The 15,972-nt window shown below is 42.6% G+C and overlaps 1 protein-coding gene across 14 annotated transcripts in view; it reads left to right on the top strand.

The window, feature by feature from the left end:
- The window catches only part of TTLL11 (tubulin tyrosine ligase like 11), a 245,516-nt gene that overhangs the window by 35,554 nt on the left and 193,990 nt on the right, over window positions 1-15,972 (top strand). The window lies entirely within an intron of this gene.

Below are 15,972 nucleotides of genomic sequence, written 5' to 3'. Positions count from 1 at the left end.
CAAATTTGTTAAGGTTGCCTGTACACTCTCACCCCCACTTCCATCACATTTGCATTGTTTTTGCTGATAATTCCTTTCAAAATTCCAAACAGCAAGGTGGGTTCTAGCTGTGAACTAGACCACTGCTCTTGAACAGGCCCACATTGAAGGTGTACGTTTCCTTTCCCACAGCTGCCTTGTTTACCTGCAGAGTGGTTATCAGAGCCTGGACTGGAGAAATAAATGACCAAAGCCTACACATGTCTGCTGTATGCCTGAGCAGTTTCACACCAAGATTTGTTTTGAGGCTTATAGGTTCTGGTTCCATTCAGTTCCCTTTCTGTTGCAAGACCCCACAGTCATGCTTTATTCCCTCCACACTGAACTGCATGGCACTCATTCCTCCAGCATCTGTGACTTGCCGCTCCCTCCCAGACACTGGGTGAGGCACCTGGAATACAGGCATAACTAAGATGATTTTCCTGCCCTGAAGAGACTTCTTATCACGTTCCCTCATGCTCCCCTGCCTTTGCACACGGGCGCTCCTCCAGCCTCGACTACCTTCATGCCTGCTGGGCTTGGCAAATTCCAGCTCGTCTTTCAAGTTTCTACCAAACTATATCTTTCCTTCAAGAAGATGAACTCATACTTGTTTCATGCTCCCATAGCCCTTTGACTCTCATCTGCTAGAGTGTTTGCCTCTTTGCATTGTGATTTATTTATAAGTTCACATTCTAAAGACAGAGACTGTGCCTTCTTCTCTGAATCCCCAGCGCTTGACATTGAGTTGATGCACATAATGTTTACTTGAATAAAAGGCTAACTTGGTGAAAGAGTGTAACTATTCCCATGTAAGGTGTGTAGGAGGGTAGAGGGAGGGATGGAGCCAGAGAATAAATGTAATTTTCTAATATCTCTTTTACCAGCAGGGGGAGAGATGTGTTTATAAATATCCCATCATGGAAGCCTTTAGGTTCTATGGTCTGAAAGGCCAAAGAGAGACTCAGGATCTTTCTCAAATTTATAAGAAGCCATTTTACTTCAAGTAAGAGTGGGTATGACCTTGATTAACTTGAATCATGCCACCTTATGGCAAGCTAATTTTTATTTTTTTTCCCTTGAGTACTGTCATTTCTTGTTCTTTTGGGGGAGAGGTTGAGGGGTGGTGATGGTTATTTTTTCATAGGTTCAAAGCTACAGGCAACAATATTCTGTGCTTTCTGAACACCTTTCAATGAAATACTGAGGTTGGAGAATTTAGTTATTTCTTCCTGGAACGCACTGTCTGGGACTGCTAGGGCCCTCTGACCTTGGCCACTTGCTTTTCTTTCTCAGTAACCACTCCAAAAACATACCTTTTCTTCAGTTCTCTCCTCTGTGACTTTCAAAGTTGCACCTCTTGCTTTGAATTTTCTCTATTCCCATTGCTATATTTCTAATCCCTTGTGGGATAGTTCCAATGAGATGTCCTGTTGTCCCCTCAAGCTCAGTACTTCTAAAAGTTAACTGTTTCTCTCCCAGACGTACTTCATTTCCATTCGCTCTATTCTGCTCGTGGCTCCAGTGAGCACTGAAATCAGGAAGTGAGGGTTAGGACAGGCAGAGGCACCCCTGCAGAAGATGTAGGTGCTCTGAGTCAGAGTGCTTGGGCAGAGGCGATTCAGCACTCTGGAGAGCTCCCAGGTGGGTGCTGCTTCCCTTCCTCTGGGTCCTCCTCTGCTCCTTCCCACACACACAGCCTTGGTATAGTGTGTGTCACCAGAATTCTATGTTTGTTAAAGTAACCTCATTTACTTCTCCTAGGCTTGGTTCTTTGGGTGCTGAGGACTTAATGGGGCTGGGTTCTGTTCCTTGCTCTACCACTTACTGGATATATTACTAGAGACGAAGTTATTTAATTGCTCTGAGCCTCAGTTTCTTTATCTGTAAAACAGCATAGCAATATATCTACCTACTTGGTAATGTTGTTGTGAGGGTGAATTGAGGGAGCGCATGTAAACTACACAGCACATAATACAGACTCAATAAATAATAGTCACAACTTTTAATTATAGAAGTTATTGGTACAATAGTATTAATTCTTAACAATATGCAGTGAGATAGCTTGAGGCTGTCATGGCAGTGGGATGTCTTTGGGAGGTTATAGGCTGGTTTCAAGGGTCAGGAGGAGCACATGAATTCAGGGGGACAGAGCTCGTCCCTCTTTATCTAGGAAGTCCTCTGGGAAACCACTTCTTTGTTCCTTGGTTTCATTATTAATACAGCACTGGGTGCCTTAGAGTCAACACAAGTCATAATCGGTTGTTGGAAAAGAAGAGCGGGCCCCCACAGATTTGCAGAACGGGAAAAACCCTGCATGTGCCAAGTGGAGAACAGACCCGAAGAGATCCAGTAATGCCCACAGCAGCTCAGAAAGTTAATGGCCACAGACAGTGGAAGACTGGGTCTCCAGGCTCTTGCACGCTTTGCACGTGTTTTTTGCTTCCTCTCATTGGACCCCTTTCCTTCTCTTGTCTTGGCAACTTCTCTGTCTCAAGAGTCAGCTCAAATGTCATCTACCTTTCTGAGCCTTGGTGGCCTCTTCTGTGAAATGGGGGTATGACAGCTATTCATAAGCCACGTGGAGACTGTCACCATGTGGGTGAAGAGCTCAGCTTGGAGGCAGGCATGTAGTGGATGCTTGGTAGGATGGTGGCAGCAGCATCCGGTGATCTGGTTGTGTGTCTGATTCAGCTGCTGTGCTTTGAGCTCTTTGAAGGTAAGCAGTCTTTTATTCATCTTCCTGTTTTTACCTCTCCAGCTTTAGTCTCCACCACTAACACTTTGTCCCATATGCGGAACTTCTCAGCATTCCCAGAGCATACCACCTGGCTCAAAGACACAACGTGCTTGTGTGTTGAATGAATGAATTGATGTTCTGGCTAAACCATGGTGCCTTTAGACACCAGCTTTCTAGTGGAGTTGCCATTGTGGAAAGTCCTGAAAGGGCCTGGGTATCTGGTTAACTGGGGGTGAGCTGCCCATATGAGATGTCGGGAGTGACTTCGGGAAAAGTTGTTTGATAATCCTGGCTGGGAGGAAAGTGCACTGAAATGGAAACCTGATTTGCCTTGTTTCCATTTCAGTTAATAAACACATTTAAAGTTTTGGTGTGGACGTCTTTGAGGTGATTTGACGACTAATGGTGAATTGATGTAATTTACACCCAGTGAGAGAGTAGAGAGCAGGGAGATTGCTGTGGATAGTATAGGGGAGCAAACCTACATTTCTCTCTTCCCTTCTAGTTTCTTGGCTGAGACACCCCCTGCAATAAACGAGAGATTAACAGGGCCAAACAAATTTGTGTTAATTTTGTACCTACGGGGACCCCAAAGAGATGAGCCCCAAAGAAGTAACCAAATAGAAAAAATTTTCATACTTTTTTGACAAGGAAATGATGAATTTGGGAAGTACTGACAAGATGAAGTTTGAGCCTGAGGTAGTACATTAGAGAGGAAGTAACAAGGTTTGTGTACATGGTCTTCTGGGCTCCAAATTCTCTCTCCCTGGTGATAAGGATTTCACCTTTCCTCTTGATATATAGAGAGGACACCTTTCACATGGGAGATTTGTTTCCTGCTTTAAGGGAAACAAAGGATGGTCAGAACATCCTTCTTGTGTTGGCTGTTTCATACGTAACTTTAATTCAAAGTAATATGCCAGAATGGCACATTTTGGGGAAGCCTGCCCCGAACCCCATCAATAATTTTGCAGGGCATAGTGGAGGTAATTTGTAATTTATAATTGATATTGGAACCCTTTTCCACAGGCTGAATTATAATGGAATGGAGTAAGAGTCATTTGATGTGGGTATTTTGTTGTTTCCATCACCCTTATGAATTACAAAGTGGAAAAAGAATGTACTGTTAAATTGGTGTCCAGTCTTTTCAGAGCGATTTGCTAAATAAGCTGGAATTTTAATTAAAACTGCAAGCCAAGAGGTAAATCACTTTAAAAGTTTGTGAAGTTTTTCTTTTTCTTTTGGTTAGTATAATTACTACTAATAAAGATTCTTTATGGGTAGGAAATTGGACACCAGAATAAATAACTGGAGGAGATTGCTATGGGACACAAATTATGAGAGGGGCAAGGTTCTCTTCCCCTCCCGCTAACATGGGCCTTTTTCTAGTTCAATTGTTTGGTAACAGTTCTGATCTCATTAAAAGTATTGTGATCAGAAGCAGAAGCAAGGTGGACGACAGGCCTCACTGCGGCTTTTCCAGCTTTAATTCATATGAGTCAATTATAATGAATGGATTTAATAAAAAATACAGCATGCTTTGGTGATTAACTCAGTGAACAATAAATGGTGCGCTTACCCAGAGTATCATATTTGCAATAATGAAGAAGTGAACAGGAAAAGGAAACTTCATAGATCACAAGAATTGCTACTTTCCAGCAAAAGGTTGTTAATTACTTATCCTTTTGCTATATTTATTGGCTCTATTAGAGGATGAGTAATTATTGTCTTCCTGGGAAACCCATTGGAGCCAGACAGCGTCTTCATTAAATCGGAAGGCTCCTCAGAGTGCTAGTTATCCCTGTGGGATCCTCTCCCTTCAGAGTCTCCAACGACCAGGGATCTGGAGGAGGTGAGAGGGGAATGTCAGCCCATGGGCATGAGAGAAGGGGCTTCTTTAAAGTGCACTGGCTATTAGAGTAGTTCTTGCACATGAAATTGGTGATGTGCCCTTACTCCTCTGTGCCTTCCCCGCCCCTACTCCCAATGCATTCTTTCTCTGCTTGCCTCATTGCCACTCTACCCTGTCCTAGCCTTGGCCGGGTTCCTCATGGGTCTGGCTGCCCTCAGTCTCGCTCTACCTCACCTCCATTCTCCATTCTAGCCAGATCTGGCATAACCCTGCTGGAGCACTTCCTTCGGCTGTCCTCCCCCTGCAGAATCAAATTCAAGCTCATCAGCTTGCCCTGTGAGCCCTTCATGACTTGTCTGGGTCATGGAGATCTCTCCAGCTTTGTCTCCCCTACCTACCCTGGACTCCAGGCATGTGGAACTTCTTGTGCCCTCCAGAATCCCTGCACACATGCTGCCCTCTGCCTGATTTCCTTTTCTCCTCATCTCGGTGTGGCAAACATCTATTTCCCATCCAGCTCAAATGGTCCCTCTTTCCTTCTCTGGAGCAGAAACAATTACTGCTCCTGGGCTCTCACACATAGATAGTGCATCTGCCTCTACCCGAGGCTAGCTTATACATCCCTGGAGCTATGTTTGATTCACCACTGTTTTTCAAGAGGTGGATTTGTTGAGGGCCAGCCTCTGCTTTCTCTGCCAGGGAAGATGTCTGGGGACTTTTGCAGTCTGCCTCGTTCACCATGGGACTTCATTGGGTGAAGAACAATCCAGGATACTTGCTGTCCATATTCTATGATTGGACTAATTTAGCTCCTACTATGTGCCAGGCTATTCACAAACATTCTTTCAGGTACAAGGTTGTTTTTTTTTTTTTTCAACGTTTTTTATTTATTTTTGGGACAGAGAGAGACAGAGCATGAACGGGGGAGGGGCAGAGAGAGAGGGAGACACAGAATCGGAAACAGGCTCCAGGCTCTGAGCCATCAGCCCAGAGCCTGACGCGGGGCTCGAACTCACGGACTGCGAGATCGTGACCTGGCTGAAGTCGGACGCTTAACTGACTGCGCCACCCAGGCACCCCGGTACATGGTTGTTTTTAATCTTCACAACACCCTCTGTGATGGAAGCTTTGCTAGTCCTCTTTCTCAGGTGTTGAAACCAAAGACCTTAGAGATTGGCAGGGCTGAGATTTGAACTCAGGTTGTGGAAGTCAAGTTAAGGAGACTTTGTGCAAGTACAGACTTTCCCCAGAGGTTAGACACATACCCAGGAAGACCTACATGGCTTCAAATACCCTGAATATACCTTGTGCACCTTTAACCTTAGGCTGGTCCTAGAAGATACACCCATCCACCATCCCCTCTAGCCAATAGGTATGGGGTGAAGGATGATGGAAAAGCATGGAAGAGAAAAAACAAAACAGTATTTTTTTGAAGACCTACTGTGTATTTGGTATTGTGTGTGAGGCACAGTGCTAGGTGGCTCAGACATATTATTAGACCATCTAATAACCCAACTGCATTGTGATTCTTGTTCCTGCTGAGGAAACAGGTTTAGAATTGCCCCATGTGTGGGCTTTCCTCCCAGCCCCATCCAAAGATGCTGTGATCAGGAAGCTGGCCAGTCCCTCCCCAGCATGGGGAGGCCTTTTCTCATTAGCTTTATTTTCCCAGGTAGGAGAGAGCCTGGAATCTCCCTGAAGGCAGTTGGGTGGTTGGCACTTCTCATCTTTGTGGGAGGATAGTGATGCCATTAGCTGAGATGTGAGCAAGAGAGGAGTGAGCTAGCTAGCTTCCTTCTCTCAGGCTTAAAAGGGGCTCTCCTTCTTTTGATATGCTCAGATTTGGCAGATAGAGCCATGTTCCATGTGGTCACACCCTTCAGGATTTGATGGATTTCCACCAGTTTTTTGTTTTGTTTTTGTTTTGTTTTTTTGTTTTATTTTGTTTTGTTTTGTTTTGGTATGCTTGCTTTCTTGATTGAAGAAAAGAGTACTAAGTTTTTTGTTCATTCTTGAAGGGCAATTGCTTAGTCCTTTCCATGTCTTAACTGGTCTTCTCTGGACTTTTCTGTGCTATGCTCTTCCTTGAAGTTTTAACCACACTCTTTTTTTTTTTTTTTTTTTTTTTTTTGCATAGATATATGTGCTCATTTCCCCCCATAGGTTAACACAGCTACTCATCCATTCAGCTTAGTGGAATCAAAAGGCCACAGTCTTTGGACAAATTCTGGGTTTGCCACTTATTAGGAACAGAATTACATTTTTTCATGTGTGAAGTGGAGGCATATATATAAGATGCCTGGCACACAATTAAGTGTTTAATAAATTAGTCTTAAATTGCTTCATTCTCGAAGACACTGTTATAAACCTGGAATGGTGTATTCATTATCTATTACTGTGTAACAAATTTCCCCAAAGCTTAGCAGCTTTAAACATCACACATTTATTATTCACACACTTTCTGGGGATTAGGAATCTGAGAGTGACTTAGCTGGGGTTCTGGCTCAGGGTCTCTCATGAAGCTGCAGTCTCTGAGGACTTGACTGAGGCCAAAGTATCCACTTCCAAGTTCATTCACATGGCTGATGGCAGGAGGCTTTGATTTCTTACCACTCCCTAGACCTTTCCGAAGTGAGTGGTGGTGATGATGATGATTATGATGATGATGAGAGACAGAGATGGGAGCCAGGCAGCCAGGGGCACACACGTGCGCGCGCGCGCGCGCACACACACACACACACACACACAGCATGCGCAAGACAGAAGCCACTGTCTCTTTATAAGGATATCCTAATAATGGAAGTGACATCCCATCACTTCTGCTGTAGATATTGGTTACATTGACCAAGGCTGTGACAGTTGTGGGAGAAGACTACACAAGGGTATGAATTCCAGGAGGCAGGGATAATTGGAGACTATTATAAAGGCTGCCTACCACAGATGGGTAGGTCGGGAAGAGGGTAGAAAGAAAGGAATGTCTCTACCCTGAAGCATTCTGTCTGATGGGGAGGCAATCATGTAAACATAAATACCCTACAAGGCAGTGGCTGTACTATAGGCATCAAGAGAGTGCAGAGGGAACATTGGTGAGGAATCTATTAACTCTGCCTGGGGGCATTGTCAAGGGTTTCCCAAGTGCAGGTACACTGTGGTGTTCGTGTTCAAGAGCTGTCCTAATGATGCTTGATTTCTGGTTGGCATCTTTTTTAATTGAAGTTACTCATTGAGGTGATTTCCTTGGACACTAAAAATAATAACCTACCCTATATAACAGCAATCTGCTGTTTACAAAGTGCTTTCCCATGCGTTACCTCAGTCCACAGAACCACCCTAGGAGGTGGACGGATTTTATTGCTGTTGTTTTCCTCCCTAGCAGATGAGCTGTAGGGGCGCAAGGTCAGTGTGTCACAGTTGGGGTGGGGTGTGGTGGGTCGAGGCTTGAGCCAGGGTCTTCCTTGTCCAAGTGTGCTGTTCTGGCTCATACCCCCTCCCTTGTGTTTTTTCAGAGTGCTTTGGGCCTCTCATTTTAAAGCAGTAATTTGGGTCATTTCCCCCTGTAGAAGCATTGCACATGTGCTTGCCCATATCAAAGCTTATTTGCCACTTTTATGCCCAATCACTTGAAAGATTTTCTTTCATGAAGAAGCTTTATGAAGAAAATCATTCACAAAGTACAGAAATGTGAATTGTGCTTTTATCAGCATTCACTGTGAAACTTCATTTTGTGAAACTCCCCAGGGGGTTTGAACTTGCTCTTTGGACTATTTATTAGAAGAGGGACCGGAACCTCAATTCCTTAAGCACAAACATGCTTAAAGGACATTTAATGGTTTCAGTTCTTGTTGGAGCCTGGCTGTTTTGCAAGTTTGTTTTAGCCCTTCTGGGTAAGAGGGAAAAGGATTTGGGGACCACACAGGTGTATACGCTGAGGGAGAATCCTCCTTTGTGGCAAAGATGGTAGCATATGGGGTGAGGGTATGCTTGTTACTATAGCTCGTGTGTGACTAATAAATGCCACCATAGCAACAGATCAACCTCAGTTGTGTGTAATGGTAAGTGCATGGGTCTTGGAAGCAGGCACACCTGGATTTGATCCTGACTCTGTCCTCAGTAGCTCTTGGGAGAGTCATCTAATCTCTCAAAGCTTCGGTTTCTTCATCTGTAAATAGGATTATTTGTAGCACCTTTCTCTTAAGGTGGTTGTGGGGATTAAATGAGATTATGTATGAAACACATACGCATAGTAGTAAGAATTAAATAAATATTAACCTTAATAGTGACAGTGATGACGATGGTAACAGTGTATTTGGGTAGCTGCTATTCATAAGTTCCTTTATTTATGTATTTATTCATGAAACATACTACAGATGTGCTAATAGTGCTGTCTGTGAACAACCAGAGGCTTCAGGGAGTCTTTGGATCTTTTCAAGTCATATGTGCATATATGCATATTTTATGCATGTGTGTGCTTTTCTGATGAGAATCCCCAAGTGATTCTTGACCCCAAAAAGGTTATGAACAAACAAAAAGTTATAAACAAAGACTTGGTGTCAGGGATCCACAAATGATGATAAGACTGTTTTCATCTTCAAAGAGTTCACAAAGTGGCAAGGTGGGCAGACTTACAGATGGGATGTTGCAAATGTCCCGTGAGGGTGTAAGTGACAGGGGCCATGTAGAAGCCAGGGTTTGTGAGACAACTTCATGGAAGGAGGGAGTGGATGGTCAAGCCAATTTAGAAGATCCCAGGCAGAAGGAATAACACCTGGAAACCCAGGCCACAAAACAGTGAGCTGCTATATACCAGATACATATACCAGATACATATCTGATACATGTCACAAGTAGTCGGGCAGTGACCGTACAAGTGCCCAGGGTGTCCGTGGCCCAACTTGAGGCAAGCAGGTTAGCAGAGTGGAGTTTGGCAAGAGTCTTTTGGGCCATGCTTGGAGTTTAGACTTAATCCTGTGGTTCATGGGAAGGCATTGAAGAGTCGTAAGCAAAGGAGTGACATGGTCAGAGTTGTGCTTTTAAAGAAACACCCCTCTGTATGTGGGGTGGATTAGAGGAGGAGACTGTGGCAGACAGCAGACCTCATCCCAGTAGGAGATGAGTCCCTGAAGTTAGGCAGTAGCATTGAGGATTAAGAAAGGGGAGAAAATTTAAAAATAAATTAGGACATAAACCAGACTTGCTGACCAGTTGGGTACTGGGGAGGGAGGGGTGACCTGGGTGATTGTCTGGATTACAGCTTCTAATGTTCCTGTGGGCCTGTGACCAATTGGACACCTGGTTGGTCATCCTTGAAACCTGAGAAGTATGTCAGATTGTTCCCGGTCCTAGGAATGCATGGCGTTCTGAGGGAATTAGGGGTTACACGTGAAGTACGCAAGAGTGCAGACAGTGATGGGCACAGTAAGTGCTGAGGGGACCAGGAAGGTGATCCCCAGGCTGAAGTGGTCCTGGAGCTCTCCATTGTCATCATATCCAGCAGGCAGTTGTTAGTTTCCAACCTCTGAGTTTGACCTCTCAGCCACGTTCACACCAGTCACCATTCTCTTTGTCTTGAAACACTCTCCTCCCTGGCCTTTTTCAGCCCATGCTCTCTGTCTCTCTGAGACCTCTTACTCAGTGGCTTCTGCTCAGTGGGTTCATCTTTCGGCATGACCTACTGTTTCTGTGATCCGGCTGGGGGGCAGCCCTACCCCGTGTGCATCTGCCGAGGTCTTCAGGATCATCTCACACTGCTTTCCTCAGGTCCTGCGTGCCCCAGCCACCTTGACCTGCCTTTAGGCTTTCCAGTGGGCCATGGTCAGTCTGATCTCTGGGCTGGAATGCTCTTCTTTCCTCACTTACCTGTTCTTTACAGTCTCCACTCAAATAGCCTTGTCTTAGGAATAGGGCGACCACTCAGTTTGCTGTTCAAACCAGGATACATTTGAAAGTGAAGAAAAGTTCTATTAATATTAACCCCAGAACAGCAGGTATAAACTGGAACTGTCCTTGGAGAATGAACACACGGTCCCCCTACTCAGAGTGGCCCTCTTTGACTTCCCAGATGCATTTGGGTCTCCCTGTGCTCTCATTGCTCTCTGGACCTCAGTTCACAGTTCTTACCATGACTTGGTTTGCAGTGATACGTTGGAGTGACTGACTCAACTCTTTCTCCCCCATGGACTGTATGCTTCATGAAAGCAGACATGTCCCTATGTGTCTTTGCCACTTGAGGCACATTGTGCCGCATGATAAGTTCTTAACGCTTAATAAGTGAATAAATCAATGATCACCTCAGATTTGTACTGTTGTGTGGAATGTACAAAGCATTTTCACATCCATTATCTTGTTTCGTTCCTATTGCACTTTGACACGTTTTCTTGTCTCAGTCTACGGAGGATACAAATGTTTTGGTTGCTTAAGATCTCATACCAAGTGACAGAAACAAGTCTGAAACTCTCAGGTCTTCTGACCCCAAATCCAGTCCTTTTTCCAAAAGGGTTTGAAGAAGAGAAAAGGAAAACGATGACTCCCAAATTTAGAACGTAGGTACCTGGGAGGATGGTGCTGACCTTGAGAAAAATGGGGAGTGGGGGAACTGAGAAACAAGGGCCAATTCCAACTGCCCCATGAAAAGCCACATAGCATTCCAGGCTATAGAGAGCTCAGAGTAGAGCCACAAATGGCCCCTTACCCTCAGGGGGCATAAGGAGACAGTTTTTTTTTTTTTATTGTTATTTTATTGTGGTGAAATGTACCCAACAAAATTTATCTTAACCATTTTTAAGTAGCATTAAATACATTTACACTGTTGTGCAACTATCAACTCTAGAACATTTTTCATCTCCCCAAACTGAAGTTCTGTACCCATTAAACAAATAATACTCCATTTTCCCCTCTCCCTAGCCCTTAGAAACCACTGTTTTACTTTCTGTCTCTCTGAATTTGACTACTCTAACTACCTCATGTAAGTGGTTTATTTCACTTGGCATAATGTCTTCAGGGTTTCATCCATGTTGCACCAGGTGCCAAAATTTCATTCCTTCTTAAGACTGAGTAAGTTTACAGTGTATGAATGTATTCTATTTTGTTTATCGGTTGATAGACAGTTGATGGACACATGGACCATTTCCACCTTGGCTACTTTGAATAATGCTGAGCGTTTGTATGTCAATATCTGTTCAAGTACCCGATTTCAGTTCTTTCGGGTAAATGCTCAGAAGTAGAATTGCTGGGTCATGTGACAGTTTCATTTTCCACAGCAGGTTTTTACATTCCCAGTGCCTAAGGGTTCCAATTTCTCTACATCCTTATCAGCACTTATTTCCGTTTTATTATTTTTGATGCAGCCATCCTGATGAGTGTGAAGTTGTATCTCATTGTGGTCTTGATTTGCATTTTCCTAATGATTAGTGATGTTGAGCATCTTTTCATGTGCTTATTCGCCATCTGTATGTCTTCTTTGGAGAAATGTCTATTCAAGTCCTTTTCCCACTTTTTAATTGTTTTTGTTGTTCTTAAGTTGTGAAAGTTTCAAAACATATTCTTATATACGTATTTAAAATATGTTTAAATATATTCAGATACATATCTGATACATGCCTTATCGGATACATGACTTTCAAATATTTTCCCCTATTCCATGGGCCGTCCTTTCATTCTGTGGACAAGTGTCCTTTGATGCAAAAACGTTTTAATTTCAACAAAGTTCAATTTATTTATTTTTCTCTTGTTACCTATGCTTTAGTGTCATATCCAAGAAATCCTTATCAAATTAAATATCATAAAGCTTATTCCCTATATTTTCTTGTAAGAGTTTTATGGTTTTAGCTCTTATGATTAGGCCTTTGACCCATTTTGAGTGATTTCTTTTTATGGTGTAAGGTAAGGGTCCAACTTCATTCTTTATGCATGTGGATATCCAGTTTTCCCAGCACCAGTTGTTGAACAGAATGTCCTTTCCCCACCAAATAGTCTTGTCATCCTTGTCAAAAATAATTTGACCATATATATCAGGGTTGATTTCTGGGTTCTGTATCCTGTCCCCTTAGTCTATATGTTTGTCTTTATGCCAGTACCATACTGGTTTTTACTTTGGTTTTTTGGTTCACTACAAAATTGAGCAGAAGGAACAGAGGTTTCACATATGTTCACTGATCCTACATATGCATAGCCTCCCCAGCTATCAAAATCTCATGCCAGAATGGTACATTTGTTGCAACTGATGGACATACATTGGCACATTATCACCAAAAGTCCATAGTTTATAGTAAAGCTTATTACTCTTGGTGGTGTATATTCTGTGGGTTTGGACAATGAATCATGATATGTATCCACTATTATGGTATTATGTGGAGTAGTATCACTACCCTAAAAATCCTCTGTGCTCCACCTGTTCATGCCTTCCTCCCTCCTAATCCACACAACCACTGATCTTTTTACTGGCTCTGTAGTTTTGCCTTTTTCAGAATGTCATATACTTGGAATCATACAGCAGTTAGCCTTTTCAAATGGGCGTCATTCACTTAGAAATATGCATTTGAGATCCCTCCATGTCTTTTCTTGGCTTAATAGGTCATTATCTTTTTTTAGCACTGAATAATATTCCATTATCTGGATGCACCACAGTTTATCTAACCCATTTACCTACTGAAGGACATCTTGGTTGCTTCCAAGGTTTGGCAATTATTAATAAAACTGCTGTAAACATTCATGTGTAGATTTTTTTCCTGGACATAATTTTTCAACTCATTTGGGTAAATGCCAAGGAGCATAATTACTGAATCATATGTAAGAGTATGTTTACTTTTTTAAGAAACTGTAAAATCTCTTCCAAGTAGCTGTATCAATTTTGCATTCCCATCAGTAATGAGTGAGAGTTCCCATTGCCCCACATCCTTGCCAGCATTTGGTGTTGTCAGTATTTTGGATTTTGGCCATTCTAATAGTTGTACAGTGGTATCTTACTGTATCTCGTTGTTTTATGTGCTGTTTTGATATCTATAGCTTTGTTGTTAAGTTTTGGCGTCAGGAATTGTGATACGTCCAACACGTTCTTCCTTCTTAAGATTGTTTTGGTTATTTGGGGTCCCTTGAGATTCCACATGAATTTTATGATAGATTGTTCTATTTCTGCAAGGGAAAAAAAGTCATTTGGGTTTTGGTAGAGATCGCATTGAATTTGTACATTGCTTTGGGTAGTATTGACAATATAAAGTCTTAACAATATAAAGTCTTCTAATTCGTGAACATGGGATGTCTTTCTACTTATGTATTTCTTCTTTAATTTCTTTCAGCAACATTTTGTAGTGTTTGGCATACAAGGCTTTGCCTCCTTGGTTAAGCTAATTCCTAAGTATTTTATTCTTTTTGATGCTATTATAAATGTAATTGTTTTCTTAATTTTCTTTTTGGATCACTCATGGTTAATATATAGAAAAAACGGATTTTTATGTATTGATTTTGTATCCTTCAACTTTGCTGAATTCATCTATTATTTCTCTCTCTCTGTGTGTGTGTGTGTGTGTGTGTGTGTGTGTGTGTGTGTGTATAATCTTTAGGGTTTTCTACATAGAAGATCATGTCATCTGCAAAAAGATCATTTTACTTCTTCCTTTCCAATTTGGATGCTTCATTTCTTCTTCTTGCCTTTTGCTCTGGCTAGAACTTGTGATACTATGTTGAATAAAAGTGGCAAAAGTGGGCATCCTTGTCTCATTCCTGATCTTAGAGAAAAAGCTTTCAGTCTTTCAACACTGAGTATGATGTAAGCTGTGTAAATAGTTTTTAAAAAGATCTTAAAAAGAGGTGGGATTTTGAAAGTCCTGGGACCTATTTAAAATTGAGTTCCTCTGTGTTCTCAGCACCTAGAACAATGTCTGGCACATAGTCATTGTTGAATGAATGGATTAAAAAAAACAGTTTCTCAAAACTGAATGAGCTAAAGGCATTGCTGCAAGGAGTGTTGATTTGGGATTCATGAGGTTGGCAAGGATTGAAGGGTGGCTGTCAAGGTGATAAGGAGTCATGGGCTGTCGGCTGACATGGAGCAGGTGTCAGTCCCACACTGCAGGCAGCACAGCCACTTGGATCTTAGTAAACTTTGCTTGATAGTTTGCTTTTTCGAGAAACTCCCCTGGTTAAGTTATTTTCCCCTTCTCTCTGTTAGCACTTAACAGCTGGAAGAAAATAACATATGTTGCATCTTTTTGTATTTATGACTACTGAATTAATAACTTCAGTCCATTGGATGCAATGAAAACAAGCAAAATGCTATAAATTATAGATGAAAGTTGTTCATGCTAATAGAGTATGTAACATATGCCTTACTTTGGCACAGCTTTGAAATTATGTGAATGATTTAAAGGGCTTGAGTCTGTTTGCCTTCATTTTAATTTGGAATAGTTGGAAAACATCAAGCCACCACCATTTCATTGGTGATGCTATGTTCTCCCATTGGAACCTAACTCTCTTAACTTGGAGCAGATAAAAACCCTGATTAGCTATAGTCTTACGATGGGAATATCAAGTGTTGCATTTAACGTGTTGGCATCTCTCTTCATCTGGATCTTTAATAAGCATGAATTGACACGTCCTCACTTTTTTCCCTTTTTAACAAGGGTCATCTGAGTTACAGATTTTAAAAATGAATTCTGTAAATGTAGAACTTGTTGATAACTTTGAGAGGCAGCAGGATGTAGTGGAAAGAGCAGGCCTTTCTGTCTCACTGCGGGATTTCTGGCTGCTAATTAGGAAACCCTATAGCGTGTGCAAAGAAGGGATAGATTCTAAGGATATAAGGCTGTCTTACAGGATCCAAGGACAGGGGAGACAGCCAGGTTGAGGAGGGTCTGCACCTAGGATCTAGAAGCCCTGGGAGCTAAGGTCAGTCAGTCTGTCACTAGGGCCACATGGCCTTACCTTCACTTTTCTCTCTGCACCTGCTCCTTTCTTCTCTCTCAGCAGCCTGGCTGCCTTTGCTTCTTTGTGCTCACAGCTAAGCACAGCTGCCCGGCTCCGGCTTTTTATCTTTTCCAGTTCGAGAGCCAGCAGGGGTGGCTGCCTGGCATGTCTGATTTCCAAATTCCTGGAAGAGAGAATCTGGTTATCTCACCTTGAATCAGACGACCATTCCTGGGTTTGTTCATTTATTCATTCAAAAAGTCTTTATTGAAGTCTTTATTGAGGCGCTGGGGGATACATCCTGCTTCACAGACTCTGTGTGTGTGTGTGTGTGTGTGTGTGAGTGATTGACACATGGGGGAGAACAGGGAGAGAGAATGAGTGAGAGAGCACGAGCAAGAGAGTACAAGCTCATTTGGGGGGGGGGGGGGCGGGGACTGACTTGAGAGTTGCAATTTTCAGAGAA

The sequence above is a fragment of the Leopardus geoffroyi genome, chromosome D4 (genome assembly GCF_018350155.1).
Source record: "Leopardus geoffroyi isolate Oge1 chromosome D4, O.geoffroyi_Oge1_pat1.0, whole genome shotgun sequence".
Classification (NCBI taxonomy): domain Eukaryota; kingdom Metazoa; phylum Chordata; class Mammalia; order Carnivora; family Felidae; genus Leopardus; species Leopardus geoffroyi.
Note: the sequence above shows the minus strand (reverse complement) of the source record. Positions and strands in the feature narration are given on the sequence as shown.